Source organism: Carlito syrichta, unplaced genomic scaffold (assembly GCF_000164805.1).
Source record: "Carlito syrichta isolate Samal-C Ts95f unplaced genomic scaffold, Tarsius_syrichta-2.0.1 Scaffold283308, whole genome shotgun sequence".
Taxonomy (NCBI): Eukaryota; Metazoa; Chordata; class Mammalia; order Primates; family Tarsiidae; genus Carlito; species Carlito syrichta.
Window position 1 is genome coordinate 106,833 of NW_007227404.1, and position 12,043 is coordinate 118,875.

The 12,043-nt window shown below is 36.3% G+C and overlaps 1 pseudogene; it reads left to right on the forward strand.

Annotated features, from left to right (window-relative positions):
- Nucleotides 1–10,409: 10,409 nt before the first annotated feature.
- LOC103254522 lies at nt 10,410–10,778 on the forward strand (annotated as a pseudogene).
- Nucleotides 10,779–12,043: the final 1,265 nt, after the last annotated feature.

Genomic DNA, 12,043 nt, shown 5'->3' on the forward strand with positions numbered 1-12,043 from the left:
AACAGACAAGCAATGGTGGGCATATTCTCTCTCCTCTCTTTCATTAACAAAATACAGCCACAACTGAAGTCAGTAATTTCATTATCTATTCAATAAATGGATTTTCCAAAATACAGTGAAGCTCTTGAAGCACAATAATTTAGAACTTGCTTTGGCTGAATTATTTTTTTTAAGTCTTCCCTTGTGCAGGACTTTACATATATTAACAGAAACACATTAACTATAAAGTAATTTTTGTTTGGTTTAGTCTGGCTTAGTTTACTCAACAAGGGCAACATTTAAATATCGTATCTCCTTTTGGCTCTAGCAATGGTTATGTGTTAAATAGTGTTGTGTTTCTATTTATTATCATTTAATATGGGAATCTTGGTTGTTGCATAGTTTCCAGTGAATTAATAAAATTTACTCAAATTCTGCTTCTATAATAGTGAGATATTAAATGTGCACAACCTTTTAAAATAATAAAACAACACTTCAATGAATATTTTTGAGTGTCTAAAGTATGACCAATATTGCTTGGGCAATTTTACTTATAATATCTTATTCTTACATTTATTTGAAGTTTGTGATACTAATTGTTCTCCAGATCTGTATAACACTTTCGAAGCCAATGTCCAGAAGAGTATTTTCCAGGTTTTTTTATAGCAATAATTTCAGTCTTACATTTAAGTCTTTAATTTCTCTTGAGTTGATTTTTATATATGGTGAGAGATAGGGTCCCAGTACTATTTCTTTGCATATAGCAATCAAGTTTTCCCAGCACTATTTACAGAAAAGTGTAATCTTTCCCCAGTGCATATTTTTGTTGACTTTGTCAGATATCAGTTGGTTGTAGGTATGTGGCTTTATTTCTGGGTTCTCTATTCTAGTCCATTGATCTATTCTGTCTAATTTTGTAATAGTACCATACTGTTTTGGTTTAGGCAAATAATTTATGACTGAGATCTTAAAAGCACAATCAACAAAAACAAAAATAGACAAGTGAAACTTAATTAAACTAAAAAACTTCTGCACAGCAAAAGAAAATGTTAGCAGAGTGACCAACCTACAGAATGGAAGAGAATATTTGCAAACTATGCATCTGATAGGGGTGTGATATCTAGAATTTACAAGGAATTCAAAAAACCCAACAACAGCAACAACAACAAAAGCAAATAACAACAGCATAAAGCATGCAAATGCATGTACTCGTTCATAAGTGGATCCTGAACATTTATCATAATACTAAAAGAAATGAATTGGCAGCAGTGGGACACTGCTGGGGCGGGGAGTGCACATAACATCAATAAGGGCAGCCACGCTTTACCTGTATGGTGACCATGTGTGTACCTAACCCTAATTTGTACTCCATATTTTTAAAATAAAATAAAATAATCTTTTAAAAGTGTGCAAATGACATGAATAGGCATTTTCGAAAGAAAAAATATAAATGGTCAACAGGCATATTTAAAAGATGCTCAAGCCGGACTCGGTGGCTCAGCCTGTAATCCCGCGCCTTTGGGAGGCTGAGGTGAGTGGATTGCCTGAGCCCGCGGGTTCGAGACCCGCCTGGGCAGCGAGACCTCATCTCTACAATAAATCAAAAAATCAGCCGGGCGTGGTAGCACATGCCTGTAATTCCGGCTACTCGGAAGGCTGAGGCGGAAGGATTGCCGGAGCCCAGCAGGTCGAGGCTGCGGTGGCCGGGAGCAGCCACTGCACCCCAGTCTGGGCAACAGAGCGAGACTCCAACTCAAAAGAAAAAAAATAAAAATAAAAAAAAAAAATAAAAGATGCTCAACTTCACTAATCAATGAGATTTTTGCAAAAGGCAAAAAATAACATATTTTTGAGGATATGGAGACAAGGGAACACTTATACACTGTTGGTAAGAATGTAAATTAGTACAACTTCTATAAAAAACAGTATGGAGATTTAACAAAGAGCAAAAAAGTAGAGCTACCATTCAATCCAGCAAGTCTGCTACTGAGTATCTACTAAAAAGAAATCATTTTATTAAAAAGATGTCTTTACTGGTGTGTTTATTGAACACTGTTCACAATAGCAAAGACATAGAATCAATCTAAGTGTTCATCAATGGATAATTGAAATGTGTTATATATACACAAGGAGATATTATTCAGACCTAAAAAAGAATGAAATCATGTCTTTTGCAGAAGCATGGATGGAACTGGAGGCCCATTTTAAGGGAAACAGCTCAGAAACAGAGTGTTAAATACTGCATGCTCTCACTTATAAGTGAAAGATAAATAATATGTACACATGGGCATAAAGTGTGAAACAGTAGACACTGGAGACTTGGAAGGGAAGGAGTGTGTGAGTGAGGTGAAGGATTAGAAATTAATAATGCGTGCAATGTACATTATTCACATGATGGTGACACCAAAAGCCAAGACTTCACCACTATGGAACAGGTTCATGTAACAAAACTTCACTTGTACCCCTTAAATTTATAAAATTAAAATACGTACACAAAACAAAGTCCTACTTATATTCAACAAATGTAAATAACATTTACATTTTTACAGGCCCCATGGTCTCTCTGTGCAGATCTAGTTCTCTAGAATTCCCCCTCAAAGCACATTACCACCAGGTTGGCTAAGAAAAATTGTCCCAGGTTCTAACACCTGGATATCTGCCTTTTTCCCAATGCTTGTATTCTTGTCTTGGTAACTTTTTCAGACAGAATATTAGGCCTTCTAGTATTGTCCATCTTGTTTTTGAAAATCATTCCTCCTGGGGTCAGTACAGTATAATAGTAAGATGACCAGTTTTGGGGTTGGCCAGCATGGATTCAAAATCTGTTACACCACAAAGTCAGCCTCTGATCCAGGGCAAGCCCTTTAGACTCAGGGCTGTTGTGCAGGCAAAAACTTTCTGGTTTGAGTGGCAGTCATCATCTCTCAATATGAATGCCTGCATAAACACATTTGCTCTTTCATAAGTTTGATTAAAGTTAGTTCTCTCAAAATGGGGAATGCTTTTTAACTCAAAAGTTTGTTTATAATTAAAGGTGTTTTTAAACATATTTTTCTCCCTGCCTCTGTATTTCCAATATCATCAACCAGTTCATTATCTGGTCACCTTGATCTAGATTATGGAAGCAAAGAGTCTGAAGTTAAGGAGTTCTAAATTAAACTTATTTACATATGTTTTTGAGGCTAATGCTTCCGGCCAAGTTGTTGATCTGTTTCTGCTTGACCCCTTCCACTGAAATCTCACTAGCACTGTTGGTGGTCTCTGCTCTTTAGGAGATCAGCAGAGTGATTCAGGACTAGTCTTTGCCATCAGTGTGAATCCCAGATCTGTCCTTATCAGCTAAATGACTTATTCTGTTTGTCTCAAATTCTGTATTTGCATTTATATAACGAAAATAATACCAGTGTTTTAGTGAACTCAGGCTGCCATAACAAATTTCCACTGGTTTAGTAGCTTGAACAACAGAAATTTATTTCCTTCTGGTTAACAGTACCACATCAAGCTACCAACAGAGTGGATTCTGGAGAGACGTCTCTGCCTGGCTTGCAGACAGCTACCGTCTCACTACATCCTCACAGGGCTTCTTTCCTGTATACACACAGGAGAATAGAGATCTCTGTTGTCTCTTTCTCTTATAAGGCCACAAGTTCTATAGGCCCTAACCTTTTGACCTCAGTTAATATTTATTATACGAGGTGTGACAATTAAGTTAATGAACTTGCCACTGTGCATTTATGTTGATAGCATTGTACAAACAACTCAGTAAGGTATAGTAACCTTGGTATATCAGTGTCTCACAGCAGAGTTTATGTCAATATATGGCAGTGTCTTCCTGAGTGGCACTTTTGTTGCATGTTTTTGATTGCTACCATGAGAATGTTAGAGTTTGAATTAGAGAAAAAAATAAACATTACATTTCTTGTTAAACTTAACAAGAGCGGAAGTAAAATCAGGGACATGCTAATCCAAGTATACGGTGATAATGCCATGAAGAAAATCATAGTGTAAAAAATGAATTAAACCTTTTTCTGAGGGAAAATCAAGCATTACTGATGAAGAGAAGTCAGGATGACCAGTAATGAGCAGAACTGACAAAAAACATTGCAAAAATTCATTGACTTGTGCATCAAAATCATCAGGTGGCTGTAAGAATCACAGCAGACCAAATAAGCATCAATAGAGAATAGTTAGAACAGTCTCAACTGAAAATCTTGGCAAGAGAAAGTTGTGTGCAAAATGGTCCCAAAGGAGCTCTTGTATCATGCCAATGCTCCAACTCACACTGCACTGTCTATGAGAAAGTTTTAGCCAATACACAAATAACTGTGTTGGAACACCCTCCCTACTCACTTGACCTGGCCCCCAATTACTTTTTTTCTTTTCCGGAAGATACAGGAAATATTGAAAGGAAGGCATTTTGATGACTTTTGGGACATCAAGGGTAATATGATGACAGCTCTGACTGCCATTCCAGAAAAAGAGTTGCAAAATGATTGTGATGGGTGGTCTAGACACTGGCTTCAGTACATAGCTTCCCAAAGGGAATACTTTGAAGGTGACCATAGGGATATTCAGCAATGAGATATGTAGCACTTTTTCTGGGATGAGTTCATGAACTTAATTGTAGAACCTCATAATTTTATGGATTGTATCTCCAAATATAATCATGTTAGGAGTTAGGGCTTTAACATATAAATTTGATGAAAACACAATTCAGTCTTTAAAAAGCAGTCATTATTTTCTAGCATTAAGATTAGGTTTAAAGAAAGTACATGTAGGAGAAGTAAAACTATACTTTTACCTTCCAGGGTCCCAGTTAAGCTCAGAGAATCAAACTGACATAAGACAATTAACATACCTGTGACATAAGAGATAAGATTGACAAGTGGGACCTCATCAAAAGGAAAAACTTCTGCAAAGCAAAAGAAATCATCAAGAGGGTGGAGAGACAGCTCACAGAATGGGAAAAAGATATGTTTTCCAACTGTATATCTGACAAAGGCCTAATATCTGGGGTCTGCAAGGAACTCAGATGTGCTGAAAAGAAAAAAAAATCCCTATTAAAAAGTGGGCAAAAGATATGAATAGACACTTCTCAAAAGAAGATATACGAGCAGCCAATAGATACATGAAAAAATGCTTTGGCTCACTAGTCATCAAAGAAATGCAAATTACAATTTGTAGTAAGAAAAAGCAAAACAAAAAGTTTTACTTAAAAATGCCCTAATGAAGATATATAAATTAAATTTATGGAATCATGAGCATGTGAGTATATATCTATTTAATATTTTGTGATACAAATTGGGAAGTATACACAAAGCCATTCCATTATATACTTAAGTATAATGATGTTCATGAAGAAAACAAAAGAAATGCAATTAAAACCACACTGAGATACTACCTAACTCTGCGGGGAGGTCTCTGGCGGTGTGACGGCATCAGCATTTTAAACTGGAGGGATAGATATAAAGAGAAAGAAAGAGGGGGGGAAGAAAGAGACTGGACTCCTGCTCAAGTGACCAGAAGCCATTTATTGAATGCTATCCCAGGGTTTTTATCCCCAAATTCTGCAAAGTCATCATCATAGGAAACAAAGGTAGCATGTGCCTTTCACATAAACAGGTCCAGGTGCACAAAGGACACCCCCCACTCTCAAGCAAATGTTCTTTCATACATAAGGAAGAACATGAGGAAGAACAACCACAAATTGTCCTTTTGTATCTTATGCTAGCTTACTGTTCCCCAAACCAGTTTCTTATGTGCCTTTAATTGTATTACAACTACATCGTCTTGAATTAACATCACTCAATGTCTAAACCCAAAACAACCATAGTGAATTAACTTCCACTATTATGTACTAATTCAAACTAGTTTTTATTAAAACGATTGCTGCTATGGTTACACTCTCCTAGCTCCAGCTGGCTTAATTCAAACTTCACTGGCCCCCCTAAATCAAACGGAACTAACCATACTTCTATAATAAAATGGTTACTTAATCTATATAAACTATTTTCTAAAACCTATATCTATAAATTTCTAAAGGTCACATCAAGAGAACCTGTGACCTGTACTAAGGCTCCTCAATGTGACTCAAAGTCAAACTTAATTTGTGATAAAGCAAAAGACCAAGCCATGGAGAATGGGAACAATAGACTCCTAGGGTTAGCTGTGTATGTTCCGGTCTCAGAGTTTTCTGTTAGAGCCAGCTGGAGCTTTTCTTGGTAGTTTGTGCCAAATGGAAAAGGAGGGAGGGAATGGGTCAACAGCTCTGGAACACATCCTAGTGGTCTTGGGGTCAACGGCCCTTCCTGATCCCTAATGCTCAGTGGGCCTCCGTGGCTGGCTCCCAACATAACTCCAGTTAAGATGGTAATCATCAATAACTCAAAAAACAACAGCTGTTGGAGAGGATGCGGGGAAAATGAAACACTTCTACACTGTTGGTGGGAGTGTAAACTAGTACAACCTCTGTGGAAAACAATGTGGTGACTCCTAAAAGATCTAAAAATTGACCTTTCATACAATCCAGCAAACCTCCTTCTGAGAATATACCCGAAGGAACCCAAATTACTATGTGAAAAAGATGACCTGCACATGTGTGTTTATTGTAGCATTATTTGCAATAGCAAAAACATGAAACCAATCACGCTGCCCATTGAAATGGACTGGATAAAAATATGTGGCACATATACATGACAGAATATTATGCAGCTATAAAGAAGGACAAAATTATGAACTTTGCATCAACTTGGATGGATTTAGAGTCTATCATACTCAGTGATCTATCACTGAAACAAGGAACTGAGTACCACATGTTCTCACTCATAAACATTCCCTGAACAATTATCCTAATACTATAAAAAAGGGATTGGCAGTAGTGGGAAACTGCACACTTCATCAATCAGGGTACCTGATCTCAAACCAGGTGAAGTGGGGACCAAAGTGAGGCCCAAATTTTACCTGTACAATGACCGTTGGTATGTCTAATACTGAATTGTACCCCACATCCTCAAAAAAAAGTTTTACATGACATAGAAAGCCCCATAAAAAGTAAAAACTCAAAGAAGTTGCAAAACGTGCATGCTATGTATTAGCTTGAAAAAAGAAAAGCAATTGTGGAAAAGTAAGTTATGTGGGGAGGCTAAAGGAAGATAACAGGTATTTTAACAAAGGTTGGTTATACAGAATACTCTTGACTATGACTTCCCATAGAAAAATGCTCCTTCTGGAATAGGGAAGGCATCATTCCCATGAGAATGTTTATTTTCCTGTTTGTAGTGAAAAAAGGGGAGATTAGAATGTCTATTTTATCTACGGTTTTTTTTTTTTTTTTTTTTTGAGTTAGAGTCTCACTCTATCGGCCAGACTGGAGTGCAGTGGCCGCTTCCGGCCCCCACAGCCTCAACCTGCTGGGTTCCGGCAATCCTTCCACCTCAGCCTTCCAAGTAGCTGGAACTACAGGCGTGTGCTACCACCCCCGGCTGATTTTTGATTTATTGTAGAGATGAGGTCTCGCCAAGTTTCCCAGGCGGGTCTTGAACCCGCGGGCTCAGGCAATCTGCTCACCTCGGCCTCCCAAAGCGCTGGGATTATAGGCTGAGCCACCGAACCCGGCCTATTTACTATTTTTCAAGTACTGTTAGCTTGAATTAATCCTCATGTCGAAGTGGCATATTTTGGGGTGGCATATTTTGCCACTCCTCATAAGCATGTAAAGCACTTTGCACAGTGTAAGTACTCAGTACATTATAGATGACAGTGTCTTTACTACAGTTGTTGATTATGGTTATTCAGGTAAACAACAAATCAAAGTCTTATGCTATTCCAGGCTGTTCACAAAACATTTTTATGTACTCTGCAAAATACACTTTTTTGCTCTGCTTAGGCTAGTTCATCACTGTATAAATGAGACAATCTTTAATTTCTTCGTGTGTGTGTGTGTGTGTGTGTGTGTGTGTGTGTGTGTTTCTCATATTGTTCTTTCCCTGGCATCAAATGAAATCAAGCCTGGACTTAAGTAAGGAGACTTTATTTAAAGATTACTGTAAGAGTGGGAAAAGGATGATAACAGTTGGATGAGGGGAATTATTACAATAGAGAGAACACTCTCATCAACAGCTCTGCAAGTTTCTCAAAGGTCAGGGAGAAAAGGACTTTTCTTTTACAGGGAAAGTGGGATGATTGAGTAATGCGATGGGAGGATTTGTTGGGGAATATCTTTTCTTGTAGTCAGCTGATTCTTGGGAGGGTCCCTTAGAGAGAGATTGTGTGCTAACTCAGGCTGAGGGTTGATTAAATTTCATGAGCCTGACAGATGGAGAGAAGCTTAACTACAGTCAAGTCAAGGAAAACTGGGGTGCGTTTTCCCCAGATTGGTCAATAGGGGGACAACATCTCAGTTAATCAGGTATGAGTCAAAGAATGGAGGGCTTGTGTCTGGATTTGTTTATAGGAGGCATCCATGAGTATTATCTAAGTCAAATGGGGAGGGTTATTTCTTTAAAACAAGCTATTTCCCAGAAAACAAAAGGGTGGGAATTTTCTTAATAGTTGTTCCTTTCCAGAAACAAAGGGCTCAGGTAAGTAAAATTTAATGTGAGTAGCAGTATCCTTTCCACTCCCTTCCACTTTTATCAATCTTAATCCCCTTTAAAAGGTTCACCTCCTACATTAGGGCTTCCAGAAAAATAAAATAAAATTAAAAAAATCACAACTATTCCAATTTGTAAAAACCAAGCTCCAACTTGAATTATGGATAACTAATTTGTCATTTGTTTTTATTTCCTGACTTCTCAATAAATAAATTGAGAGTAAGGTTCTTAAAACAACTTTTGATTTATCTCTCTCATTCTCCTTATATAGTAGTACCACATAATGAAATTAATAGGACCTGATGAATGACTGACACTGATGCTTTCTATACTCACTCATTTTCTTCTAAGTGTGTGGGCTCTTGAATCAGATGGGGCAGGTGAAAGTCCACTGAACACTTCATAGCTAGGTAAACTTGAATAAGCTAGTTGGTCTCTTTGTGTTAGTTTTCTCACATATACACTAGAAAAGCAGTAATAACTTTCTCATTGTTGTTACATGAATTAAAAGTATTCAGAACACTTTCTGACACATTGTAAATACTCAATACTTATTAGCTATTATTATTATTAATTAGCTTTCAACATGTTATAATTACTGATTTTGAAAACAAAATGATGTTATTTTCCTGACTTCCAGGTGATGTATGTGGTAGATGTCTTTGTGTTCTATAAAATTAAAAAAAACAAAAACAAAAACACTCTATTGTACATGACAAGCAAATTAGTCTACCTAACACTTTGAAAATTCTTCCTAGATCTCAGTTCTTTTTTAATTTAAAGTTATTAATGCCCTTTTCTCCCTTGCCTTTAATTTACCATTACAATATCATATAATGGAATACAACTAATTTAATCATCACCATTATTATTGCGGTCAGACCACAGATCTGGTCCTCTGAGTCCTAAGACTGTTTGTCCAGTTTTCAGGAGCCCACTTGGCCATTTATCCACTTGAAAACTGATCCTCAACCTCCTTTTCTGTCTCTTGGTACGCCATCACCAAGTCACATGACATGTTTCATTTGGTTGCTTTTATTTTCTTGGTTTCCTGATCACAACACCAAGTATATTTTAACTTGATATGCTTTATATAGGAAAAAAATACATGTTTATTCAGGTCACCATCTAATAGGAATAAAGTAATACAGTCACAGCACAAAGTAGAAAGATTAAGGCAAATGGTATAAAAGCAACATAGGGCAGAGAGCAGGTGAACAATAAAGGCTGACAAAGATATTGACAGCTATCTAGCAAAAGCATAGGGCAATTGACAAAGCTGTTCTTGTTCACATAGATTTAAAGAAAAAGAAAATTAAAGAAAAAGCTTAAAATCACAAAACAAGCAATCAAGCAAGATATTTAGTCAAACCTAACTCTTTTTATGTGCTTACTAAACTTGCTCCTGTCTGCTCTTAACAGTCCTTTCTTAGAAATTATTTCCATTGCAAACAAATACACATATGACTTTTCTCCTAAAGTTTTATTTTACAATTTCTTATTAATAGATATAACAAGAAAATGAAACTTTAGTACAATTTTTAATGAATAATTTTCTGATAACATCCAAAATATTTCCCACTAAATTTTTACCTATCAAACTTCCCAAGCCATCCCAGTCCAACTTCCAATCTGTTTAGTAAGAAGGGTCTGTGTCTGGCAGAGCTGACGTGAGACTAGACAATCCTTTCCCACAGCCCAGATGATCAAGACCTTTGAGCACACACGAAAATAGCGAGGAACCAGATGAAAAGCAGACTACTGCATTGAGTCAGATCAATAAGAAATTTAGTGATTTGACCCTTCAGCTCAATGCATTGCAGACTAGTTGGGGGTCTTATGTTTCACTGGCAAGTCACAATTATGGGACCTAATGACAGTCCACATCAAGACGGTGTATCCCTTTTGACAATTCATTTTCCTACAGGTTCCTCCTTCAAACCAACTAAAGTCGCACTTATAACATGAATTTATCATCCACACGTTAACAGTAATGGTAGCATTTATCTCAATATTCTAACATTAAAATGGTTTTCTGCTTTAACTATTTCTAAAGGTCTTTTATCCATTTGCTCACTGCTATATAACCCAAACCGATAATCCTTAGTGCCAGAGATTGCATGGATCTATAAATCAGACAGGGATACATACAACAGAATATTTCAGAAACAAACTCAGAAGTATTACAGTGATACTACCTTAAAGTAAGAATAACCTGCATTATAGCTGGAATAAACTTTAAGTTACTGTTTAAATTCTTTTTCCTATCTAATAAGCTGTAAATAGATTATCTGGTCAAAAGGACCTAAAGATTAATACTGATACTTCATAATTAAACATTCCTTTATCATTTAAAAGATGTTTTCATAATTGCCTTATTTATTTTACACATTAAGTACAGAAGTAGAAACAAACAGAGACACATTACCTTGTTTCTCCGTTTTGCACTGCCAATAAAAGGTAAACTCAAAATAACTCAAGTTGTCCTACTGTCCAGCAAAACTCAAAGGTTCCTATTTGAATACCAGTTGTAGACATGCAAATTATTCAACTCATTTTTCTCAAAATAACTTTTTCTCTGCAATTGGTAAAAACAATTTGTGAATATAGCTAGACTCAAACTGTTTTGGTTCTAAAAAGCATGGACTTGGATTACATAAATCATTTTGAATTTTGCACAACTCATGACTGCATGTTTTCTTTTTATATTCCAATGTTTGTGATGAGAATAATAATGAAGTATTCTGTTTAAAAATATTCAAATTGCCTCTAATATATTTGAAAAACCTCCTTTTATAAAAGGACATTTAAAATATATTTCTAAGAGCAAATTCTGCTTTTCTTTGAGACATTGTTTGTTCCAAATGAGAAGAATTTCTGCCAGGTTCCCGCCATGCTCACATTGCTGTAAAGGAAACAGTCAAAATCTTCATGAAATTGCTTTTTTTTAACCAGGCAGTGAGAACCAATTGTGAAAAGGTCATTTTTATTCTATTTTGTTTTGTTTTTTAAAAAATGTGACCTTCAGTCTATTTTGTCAAAATTGTTATTGGAGACAGGAAAACATTTTAAAAGTTGTGTGAACAGTGACCAGGCCCCCAGTTAAAAAAATAGCACCTGTTTTTGTTTTTGTTTTTTTGGTTTCTAAATGAAGAAAACTCACTTCTACTAGAAGGAGTTTTGGTTCTCATGTATGAAGATACAAGTGTCACTCTTGATGCCTGATCATAACCTAGTTACCATTTATTTCCCCATGATAGATAAACAAATAAGGGCAAGTGGTGGATAAGAGGAAGGAGTGGAGAAAGTGGCAAAAGTGTGAGTATTTGGCTTGTGCTAAAAGCATAACAACTTAAATGTGAGTGCCTGCATATCTATAAGGGACACAGCATTTTAAATCTGATTAGTTGGGAGTATGTGGCCAAAACAAGAGTGGTTAATTTAATTCGTTGTTCTTAATCTTAAGATTAGTA